We start from the raw sequence: 9,077 nt of genomic DNA on the forward strand, positions 1-9,077 counted from the left end.
TAGCAATTTTTTCCACTCGAATCGCAATCTTTTCGGAAGAAGAAAAAAAAAATATTAAAAAAACAACTACTACTTTGTAAAAATCGAGCGATAATATCCGCTGAATCAAAAAATCACGATTTTCACAACACTGCTAAAATCTTTCTCATAAAAACAGAATTGTATACAACCGATTCCAAAGAAATACCATCACAGTTATACATTTGTAACAGAAGGATCAGCACCCATTTGGAGGCAAAGTTCTGAACAAACTGAGCAGATGAAAGTTAAATGCTCGCGCTTTTTGACCATTCTACAGCGAACTACAGATTTTTCTACTTGTTCCCATTAGGTAAAGGCTCGGTGTTTTAATTTAGTGTATAAATGAATAAAAATCCCCATCAATCATTTGATAGAATGATGGATAAAATTCCTCTAATGTAGCGTAACAGCGAAAAGAGTTATGATTGAAACCAAACAACATCCCATCGATCTACCACTAAATCACAGACAATAATTTATTGGAATAAAAATCCCTTGCAATCACTTAATTGAATGATCTATAAAATTCCTCTAATATAGCATAACAGCGAAAAGAGTTATACAAGTGTTTCTATTGTTCATGACAACATCACAATTTGGTTGATCATCAGCGTTTTAAGAGGCATATCACACTTTGGGATGTAAAACTATGATACAGAGGCGAAAAAAGTGCTTCAAAAAAGGGGATAAAATGCATAATCAATGATCCTAAAATCTTTCCCGTAAAAACAGAGAGTTGTATACAACCGATTCCAAAGAAATACCATCACAGTTATACATTTGTAAGATAGAAATCTTCAACCTTGAAAAGCATTTGGAACATTAAAAATCATAAGGATCAGCACCCATTTGGAGGCAAACTTCTGAACAAACTGAGCAGATGAAAGTTAAATGCTCGCACTTTTTGACCATTCTACAGGTAGCTACAGATTTTTCTACTTGTTCCCATTAGGTAAAGGCTCGGTATTTTAATTTAGTGTATAAATGAATAAAAATCCCCATCAATCATTTGATAGAATGATGGATAAAATTCCTCTAATGTAGCATAACAGCTAAAAGAGTTATGATTGAAACCAAGCAATATATCCCATCGATCTACCACTAAATCAAAGACTAATTTATTATAATAAAAATCCCTTGCAATCACTTAATTGAATGATCTATAAAATTCCTCTAATATAGCATAACAGCTAAAAGAGTTATACAAGTGTTTCTGTTGTTCATGACAACATCACAATTTGGTTGACCATCAGCATTTTAAGAGGCATATCACACTTTGGGATGCAAAATTAGTATGATAATTTTGCAATCCAGAGGAAAAAAAAAGTGCTTCAAAAGAGGGGATAAAATGCATAATCAATGATCCTAAAATCTTTCCCGTAAAAACAGAAAGTTGTATACAACTGATTCCAAAGAAATACCATCACAGTTAACATTTGTGAGATAGAAATCTTCAACCTTAAAGAGCATTTGGAGCATTAAAAATTAGATGGATCAGCACCCATTTGGAGGCAAAGTTCTGAACAAACTGAGCAGATGAAAGTTAAATGCTCGCACTTTTTTACCATTCTACAGGTAGCTACAGATTTTTCTACTTGTTCCCATTAGGTAAAGGCTCGGTATTTTAATTTAGTGTATAAATGAATAAAAATCCCCATCAACCATCTGATAGAATGTTGGATAACATTCCTCTAGTGTAGCATAACAGCTAAAAGAGTTATGATTGAAACCAAGCAATATATCCCATCGATCTACCACTAAATCACAGACAATAATTTATTGGAATAAAAATCCTTTGCAATCACTTAATTGAATGATCTATAAAATTCCTCTAATATAGCATAACAGCTAAAAGAGTTATACAAGTGTTTCTATTGTTCATGACAACATCGCAATTTGGTTGATCATCAACATTTTAAGAGGCATACCACACTTTGGGATGCAAAACTAGTATGATAGTTTTGCAATCCAGAGGCAAAAGAAGTGCTTCAAAAGAGGGGATAAAATGCATAATCAATGATCCTAAAATCTTTCCCGTAAAAACAGAAAGTTGTATACAACCAATTCCAAAGAAATACCATCACAGTTATACATTTGTAAGATAGAAATCTTCAACCTTGAAGAGCATTTGGAACATTAAAAATCAGAAGGATCAGAGCCCATTTGGAGGCAAAGTTCTGAACAAACTGAGCAGATGAATGTTAAATGCTCGCACTTTTTGAGCAATCTACAGGTAGCTACAGATTTTTCTACTTGTTCCCATTAGGTAAAGGCTCGGTATTTTAATTTAGTGTATAAATGAATAAAAATCCCCATCAATCATCTGATAGAATGATGGATAAAATTCCTCTAATGTAGCATAACAGCTAAAAGAGTTGAGATTGAAACCAAACAATATATCCCACCGATCTACCCCTAAATCACAGACAATAATTTATTGGAATAAAAATCCCTTGCAATCACTTAATTGAATGATCTATAAAATTCCTCTAATATAGCATAACAGCTAAAAGAGTTATATAAGTGTTTCTATTGTTCATGACAACATCACAATTTGGTTGATCATCAGCATTTTAAGAGGCATGTCACACTTTGGATGCAAAACTAGTATGATAGTTTTGCAATCCAGAGGCAAAAAAAGTGCTTCGAAAGAGTGGATAAAATGCATAATCAATGATCCTAAAATCTTTCCCGTAAAAACAGAAAGTTGTATACAACCGATTCCAAAGAAATACGATCACAGTTATACATTTGTAAGATAGAAATCTTCAACCTTGAAAAGCATTTGGAACATTAAAAATCAGAAGGATCAGCACCCATTTGGAGGCAAACTTCTGAACAAACTGAGCAGATGAAAGTTAAATGCTCGCACTTTTTGACCATTCTACAGGTAGCTACAGATTTTTCTACTTGTTCCCATTAGGTAAAGGCTCGGTATTTTAATTTAGTGTATAAATGAATAAAAATCCCCATCAATCATTTGATAGAATGATGGATAAAATTCCTCTAATGTCGCATAACAGCTAAAAGAGTTATGATTGAAACCAAGCAATATATCCCATCGATCTACCACTAAATCACAGACAATAATTTATTGGAATAAAAATCCCTTGCAATCACTTAATTGAATGATCTATAAAATTCCTCTAATATAGCATAACAGCTAAAAGAGTTATACAAGTGTTTCTATTGTTCATGACAACATCACAATTTGGTTGATCATCAGCATTTTAAGAGGCATATCACACTTTGGGATGCAAAACTATGATACAGAGGCAAAAAAAGTGCTTCAAAAAAGGGGATAAAATGCATAATCAATGATCCTAAAATCTTTCCCGTAAAAACAGAAAGTTGTATACAACCGATTCCAAAGAAATACCATCACAGTTATACATTTGTAAGATACAAATCTTCAACCATGAAAAGCATTTGGAACATAAAAAATCAGAAGGATTAGCACCCATTTGGAGGCAAAGTTCTGAACAAACTGAGCAGATGAAAGTTAAATATGCTCGCACTTTTTGAGCATTCTACAGGTAGCTACAGATTTTTCTACTTTTTCCCATTAGGTAAAGGCTCGGTATTTTAATTTAGTGTATAAATGAATAAAAATCCCCATCAATCATCTGATTGAATGATGGATAAAAATTCCTCTAATGTAGCATAACAACTAAAAGAGTTATGATTGAAACCAAGCAACATATCCCATCGATCTACCACTAAATCACAGACAATAATTTATTGGAATAAAAATCCCTTGCAATCACTTAATTGAATGATCTATAAAATTCCTCTAATATAGCATAACAGCTAAAAGAGTTATATAAGTGTTTCTATTGTTCATGACAACATCACAATTTGGTTGATCATCAGCATTTTAAGAGGCATATCACACTTTGGGATGCAAAACTAGTATGATAGTTTTGCAATCCAGAGGCCAAAAAAGTGCTTCAAAAAGGTGATAAAATGCATAATCAATGATCCTAAAATCTTTCCCGTAAAAACAGAAAGTTTTATACAACCGATTCCAAAGAAATAACATCACAGTTATACATTTGTAAGATAGAAATCTTCAACCTTGAAGAGCATTTGGAACATTAAAAATCAGAAGGATCAGCACCCATTTGGAGGCAAAGTTCTGAACAAACTGAGCAGATGAAAGTTAAATGATCACACTTTTTGAGCATTCTACAGGTAGCTACAGATTTTTCTACTTGTTCCCATTAGGTAGAGGCTCGGTATTTTAATTTAGTGTATAAATGCAAAGGAAATAATCACTTCCTAGCATTCAGGAAATGACCCACTTCAGAAAATAAAATAGAGAATTTAGCCTAAGCTTATTCATGGTCCGTTCCCAGAGAATTCTACAAGTTGATATGACCAAGTGTAAGGTGTGCCCACTGAAGCCATAGACCCCACGTACCCACAAGAGAATGGTTTAAGCTTTTAGCCTCAATATTTCAGATTCTAAAATGAATTTTTCTTAGTGTAAGATAGAGGTAGAGATCTGCATTTAATAATGTTGGAGTGTATACTTTTCGCTTTCAGACTCGTAACTAAATTTTATACAGCTGGAAATAAAATTTAAAATACGTTGATAGCTTAGGATTCTTCTATAGCAGATCTGATTAAGCAGATTTAATGCAATTTACAACCATAAGCAATTAAAATACGAATATTGATTCTGCCCCCAGTTAATTCTGGAGCTTTCACAGTGGTTTGTAGGCCCTTTCTAATTGTTTTGGGTACTCTCATCCTCAACAAATCAAGCACTACACAAGAGAATGCTTCCCATGCTGCGAACAGTAATCTGCAGGAATGTCATCCTTAATGAAAGTTTTGCTTTTTGAGAAAAATAATTGTCCTGAATATCTACTGAAGCAGTTACAGTTGCACGTTCATAGGGTAAGGCTTGAAATAGATTTAAGTTACTGTTTATGTTGGGATACATTACTTTAGAGAAACCCATATTAGAAAATTGTATCGATTATCACTCAATGGACACTACTTGGGTCGAACTCTTAGAAGCTCATGAGAGTTTTGATTGATCCAATTGGTGCCTGGATTTTTATTTCACAATGAAACTGTATTTTTGCAATGGCTTCAATGAATTGTAGACTCTGCAAGGAGGTCGAGGAACAAAGCCCAAAAGCATGAGCACCCTTGAGATGTGGCATCCATAATTTCAATTCAAGGTTTTTATATTTTAATTAAGGCAAGTTAATATGCTCCGGATGAAATTTACTTTCATAGTCAAAAAACTGGTATGCAAATAGCCAGATGTGAACACTGAAGGTTTTCATTGGTTTTTACTTCTAATAAATGTCATACAATTATTGTAGTCTCCAAGGAAAATAACTATGCATATATTTTCTCATGTAGTTGTATTTGGAGCTGTGAATAAGGATTTCACTAAACAACAAAATTATAGAATTAGAGCCTGTCATTTACTGATATAAGTGTTCTCAGTTCGGAAGATGGAGATTATATGATTTCCTTTTCAAGTAATTATAAAATTGTATGTTTGCATATACATTTTAAAAAACAGAAATGATAGCCATAAGTTAGATATAACTAATAGTACTGAATGGAAGAATCATTAGGCTCCCACAGTGGTAGATATCACGATGGGTACAGTAACATATACACTTCTGTGAACACTTGTGGGAAAATTTAATGTAGAGGTTCAGTCCATGTTTCGGTTATAGACTCGGAAGAAATGCTTCATCTAATAGCACATTCCCTCGACATTGCTGTAGAAAAAATGTGTCACACTACACTTTATAACAGTATAAAAAAGTTTTTTTTTACATGTCCGTCACATGAATTGAACAAAAAAACCACAATGAGGAAGTTCAAGAAACCTAAAAAGTGCAAAGAACTAGGTGAGTAAGTGGTAAGAAGCTTCAAATATTAAAACAAACATTGTTGGCATGTTTAATAGAAAATGAAATATAGGAAAGCAGCATTAAATACATAAACTATTATAATTAGTTACCCAGGCAAACTTTTGACATTGCATATACAATAAATAATTTCCTATAACTCTGTGCCACGATATGTCTTGAAGAAAACATTCAAGAAATTTGATTTTAAAAATTTACTCTATTTACTGAATTTTCAAATGCCGAACAAAATCTCGAAGTATTTTGGTCAAGAATTACAATTTTTAAAACTTTTACCTCTATAGAGCCTACTATCTCAACCTGGGCCAATGTCAAATGGTCACGGACCATGACAACTCATTGTCCTCCAACATAGTCACTCCCAACTCTCCTGCAATATGCAAACAACCAAAAACTTGAACCTCTAACGTCTATCAGTTTTACCTATAGACCGCTTTCCAGAAAACAAATGCTTTGGTTTCATGTTCAGTATGACCCTATCACCCTCTCCCTTGCGGGCATCCTTGTTTCGTTTCTTTGCTGCCTTCTTGCCAAGTTTAACTGCCTTTAATTTCTGAGATGAGTCCTTGAAACCCTCGCCTGGGGTGACTTCACCAGGAGGCCTTGATCTGGATCTGGAGTGTGATAACATGCGATGCTTCTTGTTTGGTTGATCTATATCCATAGCATCAGCATTCTCTTCCACGCCACTTGACCTTTCTCGCTTACGACCTCGTCGAGACACAGATCTGCTCCGAGCTCTCTCTATTGCTGCCGAAGGATCCAACCCCAGGTTAGAAAGATGTCTGCCCATCCTGTCTGTGGTAAATTGTCTGTCTTTGTCAAACTTCCTCGGCACAAGAGGCCTGCTGTCTGCAGTGCTCTTCTTTATCCTGTGTTCCTCAACAAGCATCCTTTTCTTCTTCCTAATTGCAGCCAAAGCTTCCTTTTCCTCAGGAGTCAAACCTGCCTCATCCATCTCATCGTCCTCATCACCGTCAGCCGCCATCCTGAGCCCTTCTTCCCTCTCCAACTCCTCAAGCCTCTGCATAATATCCGAGTCTATAAAATCGGCAACATTATGCCCATCTAAGATCTCGGGAATAACATCTTCCTTCCATGATTCATCGGCCAAAAGATACCGTTTCTTCAAGCTTGCAGAGTAAACTCCAGCCCCACCATTCTCGTCCTCCAAATCCTTCTCCAGCTTCCTTGATTCCTTTGCAGCAGCAGCCCGAGCCTTTGCATCCAAAACAGCTTGAGGAATACTTGGAAGCCTCTCCTTCCCATCCCGCGCCTTGGGCATTGCAACATGAATCCTATTCAGACAATCATTTATTTTCTTAGACTTCATCTTCATTTCCACTCTCTGCTCCAACAGCCTCTCACACGCCACATTCTTCACTGCATTGACCCCTTCTTCTTTGAGTGCACTCATAGAGAGGAGCACACCATCATCCTCCCCTGGCTTGCCATACTGCCCCACCATAGTTTTTGCAGCTTCCGCCTTCATCTCTGCTATCAAATTTGCATCGTCCTCAGGAAGAGCCTCCAAGGGCTGCAAATCAATCTTGTTGCACACAACGATAAGAGGCTTATTCGCAAACAGAGGTTTTATGCTATGAAACAATGCAGCTTGTTGTGCGATGGTGTAGCCACAAGACCCCGAAACATCCAAGAAAAACAGAACAGCTGCTTTCAAATGGGCGAGAGCTGTAATACTCAGCATCTCTATAGTATTCCTGTCTTCCAATGGATGATCCAGAATACCAGGAGTATCAATGACCTGATACCTCAAATATTTGTAATCAGTGTGCCCAACAAACAGAGACTTAGTTGTAAATGCATAAGGCTGAACATCTACATCTGCCCTAGTAATCTTATTTATGAAAGAACTCTTACCGACATTTGGGTACCCACAGATAAGTATGGTCCTGGTGTTGGGGTCAATAGAAGGCAATCTAGCCATGTGCTGCCTAACCTGCTCTAGATAGGCCAGACTAGGCCCAATCCTCTTCATAATGGTACACATTCTTCCCAGCGCAGCAACCTTTAGGGTTTTGCAGCGGTAAAGTGAGTCCCCATACTTGATCAGCCGGATATAATCTTTACCAACTTTAGCGATGAGATTACGGGCGGTGTTGATCTGGCCTAGGGCCAGTTTGTAGTGGTCTTTGTCATACAAAACATTCAATAAATCTCCATAGAAGGGATGGACGTCATCGAGGCGGGGGAAGTCGTCGATGATGGTGGATAACTTATCGTGGAAATTTTGCTGAGTGAACTTTACCTTTCGCATGTAGAACTGGCGGAGGCGAGTGATGGCATAGCCCTTGTGAACGACGGTGGGAGTCTGACGCTGCGTCCTCGAGAGGATTATGTCCACGAAGTCCTTCGCCGTCGGCACCACCGTAATCTTCTTGAAATTGTACTGCACCATTGCTGAAATCCCCTTGCGATTGGCTGAGGGTTTGGGAAGGTAGGGTTTGTAAAGCCTTGGAGTTGAATAGTCTTAAGGATATAGGTATAAGGTATCCCAAATACTTATTAGATCAAGTAAAAATGAATTCAAATGAGATATTGAAGAAGCTGCGCATCGCCTTTGAGTTTCAGAAGATGAAAATGGGCTGGGAGGAGCCGAAGTAGGAATACTCATAAACCCTAAAGTGGATGAATTTCTGTGTTCGGGGTTTTAACTCGAAACGTTAAAAACTTGAACAATCCGCGTTTCGGAACAAATCATAAGAGGTGGGGCTCTTATGTAAGAGGGAAACCCTAAACCAAATACACTATTTGAAATCCATATTAGGCGTTGTGCCACGTCAACCTTTAGATCGTTGCAAGCCTAGGATTTGGCGAAGGTCACGCGCTAGAGCCAAACCGAGGAGCGACGGAAGCAAAAGATAGTTGCATTTCTTTAGCCTGGTGAATGAATCTATAAAAGAAAGAAAAAAAGAAAGAAATTATTTTAACATATATGAGGTTAAAGATATTTTATGGGACAGATTGTTTTTTGCTGTATTTGGCCTTTTTCCCGTGAAGTTTCACAATAAATGTTCCCAGCTTTTCGACGAATCCCTGGCTAAATAGATTATTCCTAAATAGATTATTCCAAGAGCTAGCTGTTATCATATCTACATAACTTTCTCTATTGTCTTTGAAGACCTCACA

General features: G+C 36.6%; 1 pseudogene; it reads right to left on the reverse strand.

Moving 5' to 3' along the window:
- Positions 1-6,106: 6,106 nt before the first annotated feature.
- LOC149218950 (nucleolar GTP-binding protein 1 pseudogene) lies at positions 6,107-8,663 on the reverse strand (annotated as a pseudogene).
- Between the last annotated feature and the right edge of the window lie 414 nt (positions 8,664-9,077).

Source organism: Pinus tabuliformis, chromosome Q (genome assembly GCF_031772625.1).
Source record: "Pinus tabuliformis cultivar Carrire ecotype Pingquan chromosome Q, CPIR1, whole genome shotgun sequence".
Taxonomy (NCBI): Eukaryota; Viridiplantae; Streptophyta; class Pinopsida; order Pinales; family Pinaceae; genus Pinus; species Pinus tabuliformis.